The 11,878-nt window shown below is 39.1% G+C and overlaps 1 long non-coding RNA gene across 1 annotated transcript in view; it reads left to right on the top strand.

Moving 5' to 3' along the window:
- Nucleotides 1–11,878, top strand: part of LOC146509037 (uncharacterized) — a 79,547-nt gene that overhangs the window by 39,732 nt on the left and 27,937 nt on the right. The gene's annotated exons all lie outside the window — the stretch shown is intronic.

The raw sequence follows: 11,878 nt of genomic DNA on the forward strand, positions 1-11,878 counted from the left end.
ATACTACTACTTATTCCTGCGTCTTTTGGGATCTTACAAAGCTTCAAATGACGCATCGACTATTAAATTAGTCGTCGACGATTTTAATAGTCGACGTAATCGTGACTAGTCGACTAATCGTGGCAGCCCTACAACCATTTATTTTTTCCTTTTTTTTAAAAAAAACTCCTCAGCCTAAATCCTTCAAACATATATGTGACAATCATGTAGGGTTCCAAATTATTTTTGTGGTCCATTGGCTTTGGGTTCAAATGTGTTGAATACAAGCCAATAGCTTTAATGGACAGTGCTGTTAGAATCAGAGGCCTGATTTTTGATTTGACACTTAAACTGAGATCAGGTTAAAGCTGTTGTTTATTGTGCTGCATAATTACATTGCATTCATTTATTTATTTATGCTATATCTTGTGTTTGAGGGCTATTCTAATGCTACTGTGAATTCATTTTAAGTGGCAACAAATCCGATGAAAAGATCAGAACTATGATACTTTTTCACTTCCCTACCTTGCTTGTGTCGAACTTCTTCTTGGTCTTTAGAAACAGGAACTTGATGCAGCTGTTTGGGTGTGGAGTAAAACATGTTTAAAGGATGTAAAGGTTCCACAGCTCTGTTGTTATTACTCATATTGGTACATTTTAAAATTTCCAAAGTTGTTTTAATCTAATTTCAGGCTTCGTTTTACTTTTACATCTTTGTATTCGTACTTTGGTAAACTTCACCTGCATGTAATAGATATTTAGCTCTGGGGATTGGTTATTTATTTATTATTGCTGCACAGATCCCTGTGTACCTGCTTGGCATGCTGCTTTTTCTCTGTAGAGCTTTGTTGTCACTGGCTACTAATTACAGCCTGAGGACTATGCCTCTGGATGGCCAAGTCTGAGCGAGGCGTGTCCCCATGGTTTCACCTGCCTGTCCCTCATTGCTTCTATTAGCTTACTGTTAGCTCCACTTGGCAGCCATTATTAGCCTGGGTATTAACGTCTAGCTGACTCACTGTGATACCTAGATAAGTGCCTGTCACAGCACCCACGTGCATGTTCATTGTTCTTTAGACCTCGGGGGGATTTACTGCAGCTTGGAGCGCTAATAATAATAATTACCCCTCTGAAGACTGTTGGGTCCCTGCCCGTGCAGCCATGTTTACAGTCAACTCCATCTGGGTCTGTGAGCACTTATAAGGCTTTGCTCAGGGGATTTATTGTGCGTAAGTCCTGATCTATGCACCGATGTTGGCCTGTAAAACTAAATAATGACAGTCAAAGTTATCCCGTGCCGATTAAGGTGAGGAAACACTGGTGTTGTGAAAACTAAAAATTATACGTGTGTGAAATTACCAGAGTCCCGTCTCCCTGATGCATTCCCTTAATCTTAGCAGACTTTGTGACGGACGGAGTTCATCGACGTAATGTTTTACCACACACTTTTTTTTCTTTCTTTCTAAGTAAATTAAACTTTCAAAAAGAAATGCCCTTTACTCAAAGCCATATCAAACATGAACCCCTGTTGGAAGTCATATAGTGGTTGAAAAGGCTTGAATTTTTCTGAGGTATACCAAGAATATTTTTGTGTCTTTATCTGTGGGGATGTCTGCAGCTGTTCAAAACTATACATTTTGTTTGTTCTTCTGTAACACTTGAAGATTCTGACTGGTCTGAATGAAATGTTTTATTTTATATCCCTGTGTTATTTATTTAAAATTCTACCGTCAATTTAACAAGTTTACTGCCTTAATATTAACGTTCTGCACCTCTCATTAATCGCTCACCTTCACGTTGCCACTCCTACCTGCACTCTGAGCTCCTCCTCTGTTACTCTCATTTTACCATCTGCTCGCTCCTATCCATGAGCTCGCTCAGCCCTAAAAAGTATATAAAGTCAAATCGGTGATTAAGACCAAATATTAAACATTATTTGATGAAACTGAAAAAAAAGAGTTCCAGATCACCCACATGAGATACTCCACTGGCTGTCTATGCAAATAATTTCTTCTGCTGCCGTTTCTTAAGTTTAAAATAAAGCGTTTCTGAGTTTTAAATGTGGTAATGTTCATAACCCTTAAAAATTACAAAAACAAAATCTTCATCGTCACATTTTTCTTTCCGTCTCCTCAGTTCGTTAACTCGCACTCTCCCTTTTGACCTTTGCTAATGTGTCTGTTTCACATGGCACACACACACACACACACACACCCTGCCAGCTCCCAGTTGGAGGTGACTTGCGATCTCTGGAGATCTTCTTATTTTCCAGCGCACACAGCAGATCTGTCCAGTGCCAATTAGCTTTTTATCAACGCTAACAACTTCACCAACAACCTGTACACTGGGTGACTGATTGACAAGCTGCCAAGCTTTGTTTTTACAGTGAAATCAAGTGGAGAGAATAAAAAATGTCCCAGTTGATTAAATTACATCTTCCGAGCATGGCCTATTAATAATAATCTCTGTGCCTTCACACTTTTTATTTCAAATCTAAGGACGTATGTTCCCCTGTGGTTTTCTTGAGGCTTGAAATTAAGTAGAAACTGAGGTAGAGATGTAAAGATGAAAGGTTTTCTTTTTTTCTTTTTTTTTCTTTTTTGTGACCCGTTTGGATCTTTAGCCATCAGAATTGTTGACTTAAGGCCAAGAAAGATGCCAAGCGGATTTATTTTACCAAGTGGATCATCATGGCCTTGCCATATTGGTCCATTTGATTGACCTTTATTATAATTATGTATTTATTTTATTTTCGGTTGCTACAAACGGGACAGACATGACTGGGGAATAGGACAGGGAGAAAGAATGAAAGAAACAGAAGGAGAGAAAGAAAACCAGAGGGGAGAAGATGAAAGGTTTTCTGCCTAATCGGTTTAAAACTTTATTTATAAGACTCACGACCAATAAGTGAGCCACATCAGTATCCTGTTGTCTGTTTGTGAGCAGTTCATGCTTACACTCCATGAATGAGCTACATTGGCCAAAATGCTGTCTTGGGGGAAAAAAAAAACATGTAGTTTATGTATTTACAGTATTTTGTAATAGTCTTGAGCTGCTTGTCATATTTGGTTTCCAAGGAGCCAGAGTGTCTTGCATTTATTTATTTGTTTGTTTGTTTATTTGTGTGTTTATTCATTCATTATCATTATTATTGTTATTGTTATTAATAATTGTGTTTTTAATGGGCTTGAGGTAGTTCTCCAGGCTTTCTGAAGGTCTTTCATTTTGACATTGGTTGCTTTTTCACTCATTTTCAACTTGGCAAAGAACCCATTTTAAATGGTGTCTTCAGGCTGTTTGTTACAGCGTTTTGGAAAAACACAGTTTGTTCCCATTTATTCAGTTAACTCTACAAAAAGTGGCAAGGATGCAAGGTAGGGATGGGCTATATCATACCGTTCACGGTAATACCGGTGTAATTTTGGGCAACAATAGGAAAATGAAATATCGCGATAGAATATGGGTAAAACGCGCATGCGCAGTGCCTTTGTTTACATACGCACATGGCGGCGACGCAGAATGAGAAGAGCGAAAGCAGATCGTTAAATGAAACGGATGAACCAGAACTGGTTTGTTAAAATGCTGCAACTTCAGTGGTGTGGAACTGGTTTAGCTTTCGTCCGTCATATACACAACAAACCACTATTTTTGGTAGAGCATGCTAGCGGGCCGTTGTTATTACCGTGTTGTTTGGAAAATGCGGCACACTTAAAATCCATCCTTTCATTTTTCTGAAAATCGACAGAGCCCCTTATAATCCCGTGTGCCTTATGTTTGAATTCTGGTTGTGTTTACTGACCTCGAAACGATTTTATGTACACAGCGCTCGAAAATCTGTCAGATGTTTTAGTGCGACTTTACTAAGCTACGAAGCCGCACCGCTTGATGGATTGTCGGAGCATTACGGCTGTCGTAGTTAGGCGCCCCGCGGAGTGATACGTACTGTGCTTCAACATAATATTACCGTATTGTGTGTGTATAACCTCTTTTTAAGTGTTGTGGATATTATACATGGTTATGCTGAGGATATGTCGGCCAATTTCCACTGGAAATGCCTTTTGGTTAAACTGTCAGCAAGGAATTTGCATTTGCACTGTTAAATGTTTATATAACTTTAATGCACATATAAAAAACAGCTGCTTGTTTAAGTGAAAATACATTGATGGGGTTTTTTGCACTAATAAAGTTGTGGAGTTGTAAAGTATTTTGTCTAGTGTCAATTATATCGTCGGTTATATTGTTATCGCAAATTTTCAAATGTATATCGTGATAAATATTTTTGGTCATATCGCCCTGCCCTAATGCATGTACAGAATTCTATACTATATGTTTGAGTTGTGATTTTACTTTGGGTTACAAAGTTTGACTTTGTTTATGCTTTATATGTTTTCCCTGTGAATTGAATTTTAGACCCAAATATTTCCTCAATTATTTTGCACTCTGTTGATTTTAAAAGTAGCAAAGTTCTGATGGCAGGATGTTTGCTGGGTAATATGTTACTTTTACTTCCTGATCTTCTTCTCTGTAATTTGTAGAAAATGTGTGTCTAACTGTTGACATTAAGAATGCAATAATTTGTTTTTCAGTGAGTGTTTTAGAGTAGTTTGTCTGTACAGCTGCATTATAAATTATGTTTTGTAAGCCAAAGCAAAAAAAACAAAAATAAAAATGATGCTCTAAAGGGGAAGGAGTGACGAGAGCAGGATGAATATATCGCAGGGTTTTTGCATTTGAGCAGTAAAATGAGTGAGTTTGCAGAGTGACATTCTGATGTCTTTGTATTTTTCGTGGACTCATACTGTAATATGTGTGGGATATATGTAGGAGCTGGTCCATGGCTGGAAATGACTGTTGAATACGTGAAGGAGAAAGAAAAGGGACTAGACTTATTTAAGTTTCTTAAAGACCCTTTACTTCACATCTGAGGAGCTCCTTCAGTTCAGTGGAGAGGCCCAGGTATTTTCACTGACCTACTATTGATCATGTGCCTCGTCACCTGATCCAAGGTGTGAAAAAGGGTGTGGGTCATTAGCTCTATCCCAATTCATAGGCCGCATCCTTCAGCGGACCTGGCCTTCGCGGTCTATGTGGGCCGGGTCCTTTGAAGACCCAGAAGGACGGAAGTGCGAGGCTGTGAAGCGGGACGGTCTAGCCTTCAGATTTGCGTCACTGCTGTCTCAGTGGAGTTTAATAAACTCCGCCGTCTCCTCCTTGTTATCTAAAATATAACAGGACACTGGTGTAAATTCTCGACCATCTAATCAGTTTTCTGTTTGGCGTTTATTCAGCTGTGTGAAAACTCTTTAATCTCAGCCAAACCGATTTACTCAGGAACAAACAAAACACTAAGTGACTTATATATCATGTTTTACCTGAGTAGTGAAAGACGACGTGGGTTTGAAAATTGTTCCGGGAGTCCGGCGTTCTCACCGGCTCTAGTGAGCCTCGACCTCCCAGTTAGCTATCGAGCTGGTGGGTAACAGACGTCTCCAAAAACATCAGAGCAGTCAAATAAGTGATGTCTTGATCAACCGAGCAGATATTTGAAGTTTACACGCCTACATTCTTGCCTGAAAACATCTTAAAAGTTCATTTTTTGACCCAGAAAGAGTAATATTTAAACTAAGTAGCTGCTGCCATTGTTGGAGACTGGAATTGGCTATGCATTCTGGGATAGGTTGGGCCACGAAGGACACACCTGACCCATCCTTAAAATTCGGGGAAATGAAGGACGCATTTGTCGGCCGCATTTGGAGCAGCCTTCGAATTGGGAGAGCCTTCGTCACCTGACTCTGACGTAATCGGCCTTCAAATACGACCTCCGAAGGATGCGGCCTATGAATTGGGACGTGTGTATTATCAGCAGAGGTTTTGGGTGAGACCTTTGTGAGATCTTGCCTCATCCTATCGTGTGACCTATTGAGATCAACTGACGCAAGATGTGATTGGGCGTCTGGATTGTGGGTGTCATCCTCTGTTCAAGGATGGTCCTTGGTCTAGGGCGTACAGTGGATGAAGGTACATGGGATTCTATATTGTCGATCAATGGATTATACATTAGGGAAGCCAGGGGGAAATTTATTAACAGATATTATTATACTCCTTCAAGGCTGTATAGAATGGGGATTGGTAGAGATGACTTGTGTTGGAAATGCCAACAAGCCAAAGGTACTCTGATACATGCCCTCTGGGAATGCCCGCTGGTTTTCCCAGTTTGGAACACTGTACTGAATTATTTGCAGGGGTGGACACTTTGTAACCGACCCAGATCACCTAAATTATGTTTACTAGGAGACAAAGGAGAGGTGCCGCAATTAAATAAACACCAGTTTAGAGTGTTAAGTACTGCATTGGTAACATGTGCCCGTATCATTTTGGAACACTGGACGGACTCCCATATTCCAACGCTTAAAATGTGGAAAGACAGAATGATTGGGAATGTTGCATGCGAAAAGATGCTGGGAAAGTTACATCATGTGACGGAAGCTGCGGTGGGACAATTTTTGCACCTACATGTCTACCTGACTTGGACATTTGAGCTTAATACAACATATGTTAAAACCTCACTTGTTTTGTTTTGTTGTTATTTTTATTTTTTAATTAATTAATTTATTTATTTTGTTTTTGTTTTTGTTTGTTTGCTTCTTGCTTTTGGTTGCTGCATCTTTGTATTTGCTGTTATAAAATTCAAAATCTAATAAATACTTTTTATTTATAATTTAATTATAATTAATTATAATTTAAAAAAAGGATGGTCCTTCACAGTGGACATAGGTGGCTTATTTCACTGCTCTTTCAAACCATCGGTCTTCTCTGTACAGTTGAGTCACGTATTGAGTCTTGCATTATTTCTTCTTCTAGAAGAGCCACCTCAGGCTCTTCTAGAACTTGAGACTGACTTGAGACGTAGAGCTAGAAGCTGTCTTGTAACCACCAGTTGCTAGAAAAAATTTGTTAGTGTTGAAAAAAGTCTTGATGTTTGCTTCCTCCGGCTGAGGAAGTCACTTGATGAGTGATGAATGTTTCTCCCGCTAAAATGCTACATGCAGATGAAGAGAATCAACTTTCCAGGATGTTAATGTAGCACCAAAAAAGGGACATTTGCAGTGTGTCAGTTTTATACATTACATTAAACTTGCTCCTTACTTGTCAAGGCGCCAACTAACAACTCTACTCCCAGTCTGTCCTCGTTGTTTAACAGGCTCTACTTCCGTCGGTCACACTCTCGCTGTTGTAAATAATCTGACAGAGCTGACAGTGATTCAGAAACTATTTTCATTTTCAGTTTATTAAATGATGCAGGATTTTTTTCACTATGCAGAGACTGTAACAGTGACGCTGACACTGATCCTTACATGATCGCCGCTGTCAACCCAGAGAAGGTTCACCACCCACTTAGTGAGCCGTCCTGGAGCCGTGGCTGGTGTGAATGCACCACTTCGATGATGGGATGTGACAGCAGATCCCTGAGCAAGCCTGAAGTGTCCACACACATCTTTATCCCTGTCATACGCATAAAAATGCAGCCACACTGCACCACTGGGCTCACACTGCTGCTTTTGTTCATGCTTATACTGTATCTTTGCTTGTGTGCCTTACTAAACGCTTGAGGTTATTAGGATTAAATGAACTTGGCATGTGTGTTGTGTGCTAATACAAGAGCAATTCTCAAATACCTGACATGGTGTATCTTTCCAACCGTATGTAAATGATTTAAGATGCAGTCACACAGGCTTTGAGACTGGTTGATGAACCTTGACAACCTCTGGTCGCAAGAAACAAATGTGTATTCTACAACCAGTTTATGTGATTACTGGGTGTTGCCACAAAATTGGTGTGAAAGAGAGTGCTTCACCAAAAACCTTGTGATTTGCTCGCTAGCAGATTGCTAAAATCGCTTATATTTTGGATGAAAGATGCGGACTTCTCTGCAAACGCATGCCGTTTTTTTTGTTTTTGTTTGCAACTTGCTAGCAACCAAAGCAATTGCAGGGAGGTTTTCGGTGCAGCGCCATATACCTCATTGTTTCCAGTTTCACCTAGCAACTACCTGCAACCTTCATCAACTACTTGCCAGACGGTTGCAGAATACACAGTTTTCTTTAGTAACCAGTATATTAGTATTAGTATATTATATAGTAACCAGGGTATTATTGACCAGCCTACAGGCCTGCAGCCTATTTGGCAGTGACTATCAGAAATCAGTGGGGAACATATATTTCTCCGTTACAACTAGTGGTTGCCAGATGGTCACATATTGGTTTTTGGGACTTTGCTAGTTGGACTTTTGATGACTTTGATGACAGAACTTTAATTGGCAACAAAGCTCATTTTGTTACAGCCAGAGAGGAGAATCATCTTGTTAGACAGAAGTTGCGAGCTGGTTAGAGCGTATTGTAGGTGATTTACAGCCACGTTTTTATGATCACACCCAGTTTCAAAACACCCAGATGGTCACAGTGCAAAACACTTAGTTTGAGGCCTTATAATGGATCTAACCAACAAATGACATAGCTAACAATGATATTAGACAATTTATTGGTCTATCCTTATTATATCATTGTGAACTGCAGCATATACATTTTCATTTATAAAATTTAAGATCAGGCTTAAACTGGGTTGGCTCATATTCACGGACATGTTCAGCACCTCACAAGATCAGATGTTCGTCTTGAAGCAAAGCTTCTAGTAACCACCAGTGACAAAGCAATACTTTAAACACTTTTCTAGTGGTCTCTGCGGCTTGTGTCTGGTCTTATGCGTCATACAGTTTATTTTGTAAATTATGGTCCCATTTAAAGTAGAGTAGACAAGCAAGCTAGATTTATAGTCAGGCTGTTGTGACTGACATGGTTCTACTGTATGAAGAAAAAAAAAACTATGTCATTGACCAAAACGGCAAACTCAAGGTTTCAGAATTAGTTTCCAAGGTTTCCACAAACCAGTGGGTCATGTTTATATAGTCTATGATTGCTTTGTAAGCTAGCAAGTGTTTACAAATCTGTCACTGTTAAGTTTGGAAAGAAGCAACCTAGACATGCACTGACAAACGAAGTGGTATGCTATGCTGCCATGCCATGTAAACTAAATAATAGCATATAGCAACTTTAATATTTAGTAAGAATATTTTTTTAAGGCAGCACAGAGCTGCTGGATCATATATGGATAAAACTTGCCAACAGGCACCACTGACTTCACGTAAATATGATGTTTAGGCTGTATGTCTGCTTTACCAGAACAAAAGGAAAAGAAAATTGCATATTGTTCTGTATTCTATTCACTGCTTTATTGCAGCTTTTGTTTTTAGTGCACAGACATAGACAGTCGACACTGTCAGACTCCATCTGTCATCCAAGGATGTCAAATGGAAAACGGCTGAATTACAGTGTATCCTGGAACCATTTCCACCTCTTCCGTTTGAGTGAGCAGTGATTGTACCATGCCCACTCTTTACACTTAATTATTTAATTGTGGAATTTGGTTCAAAGTGTGTTAGATGTGCTAACTAGTAATGTTGGGCCTGTATTAAAATACTCTAACAAGACAAGGTCACCTACAAAACTGGAGACTGTAGATGCTTTAACCCTTTAAAGCCGGTCAGAGCGGGCACGCTCCGTTTTGCTTAACTATTTTTAAATCCCGGTAGCTCTGCAACCACGTAAGCTAGCGCAATAATTTTTTTGCATATGAAACCGGAGGAGTTGTACTTACATCTTATGCCATCAGCTTGTCCTCGGTCACAGTTTCCTTCCACATATAGCTTTGCAAAAACTGCATAAAAAGCACTTGCAGCAACAAAAACATAATATTCCAGAAACACGCTTTGCCGATCCGATCAGCTGTTCATAACACTTCCTACGTCCATCAGCGCGAACTATTATACTGGTGTTTTTAAAAGTTATCTTTGACCTTATGACTTTCTGGGATGCTTAGGACTCATATTGCACTGCTGGAAATAGTTTATTTTGATGCATATGCTGCTTTTTTGCAAATTTGCACTATAATATTTATTTTCGTTTTTCCTGCAGTGTATAAAAATTGGTGTATTTCAAAAATAAAACAATGAAGACACTCAAAATAAATTTCCTGTGGTGGGAAACAATTTTGTGCAACTTTTTTGTATTTACAGTTTTGAGGGATAAGGGTCTTAAATTTCTCTAACTAGAAATGTATGTTAAAAAAAACAAAAAAAATTCAATTTTTTTGTAGTTTATTGCACTTTTTTGCAATTTATGTAATTACTATGCACTTAATGCATGCATATTATTAAAATTTAGGCTGTAATGGTTGTATTGATGTATAGCAACTTGAAATGCTCCCAAAAATGGCTCTACAGCATGTAAAAATATAATATAAGCTCTGGCGGACTTGGTTCTATGGTAGGTCTTAAAGGGTTAAAAAAAACAAAACACAAAAAACTAACATGCAGTTAGCTTAGCTAGCATGATTTCTAGGATAGCTTGTTAGCTTGTTAGTTGTTGATTACTGTGTGCAATCAGATAAAGCCATGTCTTCACTGCACGTCACTCCAAAATCATACACAATAACCCTTTTCAGTGTTAACAAATCAAAAAGCAGCCCCTACCTCGTGCTAGTATTTAAAAATTGCCGTTTAGAAGATTTTAATTTTTTTTTAACCAAACTAAAATCTCAAGGAGGTAAACCAGAAATTAGCAGAACAAAAGTCACAGAAAAACATTGCTCTCAAAATACCAACCACTACTGGACATGGAGATTTGACATCATCCCTGCAAAAAGTGGAGTGTGACTGCACCCTCACTTCAGTCTTTCTCTTTAAAATGTTTTGTTTCAAATGAAAGCAACTATGTTTACTATGTGCTAAATGGATCTGAAATGATTGCCAGTGAGAATCTGAAGCTTTGGAACAATTGTAAGATTTAAAAGATGAGTATCTACAAAACAATGGCTCATTGGGGTTTGTTTTCTTTCTTTAATAAGCCTCACTTCAAATGCCATTCATCCCACAAGTCTTCACCTAGCCGAGGACTCCCTCCTCCTCACGCCACCACCAAACAGCAGTCCATCTAGATTCCACCCCGTCTCCTTCCAGCAAACACTATTTAAACAACCCGGTAAACATGTCTGTCTTCATTCATTACCCTGCTTCTCATCATGATCAAGCCTCCCGATTTAATGAGGCAAATAGATATTTCTGCGGTGATTGTCTCGCTCTCCCACAAAGTATTAAGACTATTAAATGGACACATCTGTTTTTAATTAGGAGCTAAAGTCACCTCGACGCTGCCTTCCATGTTAATGGACTCTGATTCCATCAAACCTGCCTGACAAACAATGCAGTGCAGTGCGGTTAGCAGTAAACAAAGGGCTTTGGGTGGGAAGTAAAAAAAAGGACGGAGATACTAACACACAAGTCTGTGCAGACAAAGATGCAAAAGACGTTACATCTTTTCAAATATCTATAGGCTAGTTTTAGAATTGAATTTCAGTAGCTTAAGTGTGGTTGTAACAGGCCACAGATTTAGTGACGGCACATGTTCCGGATCTTACAAATATCAGTCCAGCATCATTGCTATTCTAGCTGCTCAGTTAGAGCCACTCACTGTTAGCTGAATTATATTCATCAGGGTGAGACAGTTATCTTGTGAATAAAGATGCAAATAAGTCCCGTATTTTCTGTTTTATTCATATGAAACTTGATTACGCTGAGCTTTGATGAATTGCAGGTTGTAGCAACAGTCAGTCTCTCAGAGGATCGATGGTAAGAGTTTCACACGGTTACCATCAAAAGTTACAAGTCTCACTTCATATATCTTTCCTTTTGAGGAGACGGGGGAAGCTTGTATTCATATGCAAAATTTATATTAAAAAAAAAAGGCTTCAGCATCCTTCACACCCCGTGAGCCTCCGAGCCTGTCAG

Source organism: Neolamprologus multifasciatus, chromosome 11 (assembly GCF_963576455.1).
Source record: "Neolamprologus multifasciatus chromosome 11, fNeoMul1.2, whole genome shotgun sequence".
In the NCBI taxonomy this organism is placed as follows: Eukaryota; Metazoa; Chordata; class Actinopteri; order Cichliformes; family Cichlidae; genus Neolamprologus; species Neolamprologus multifasciatus.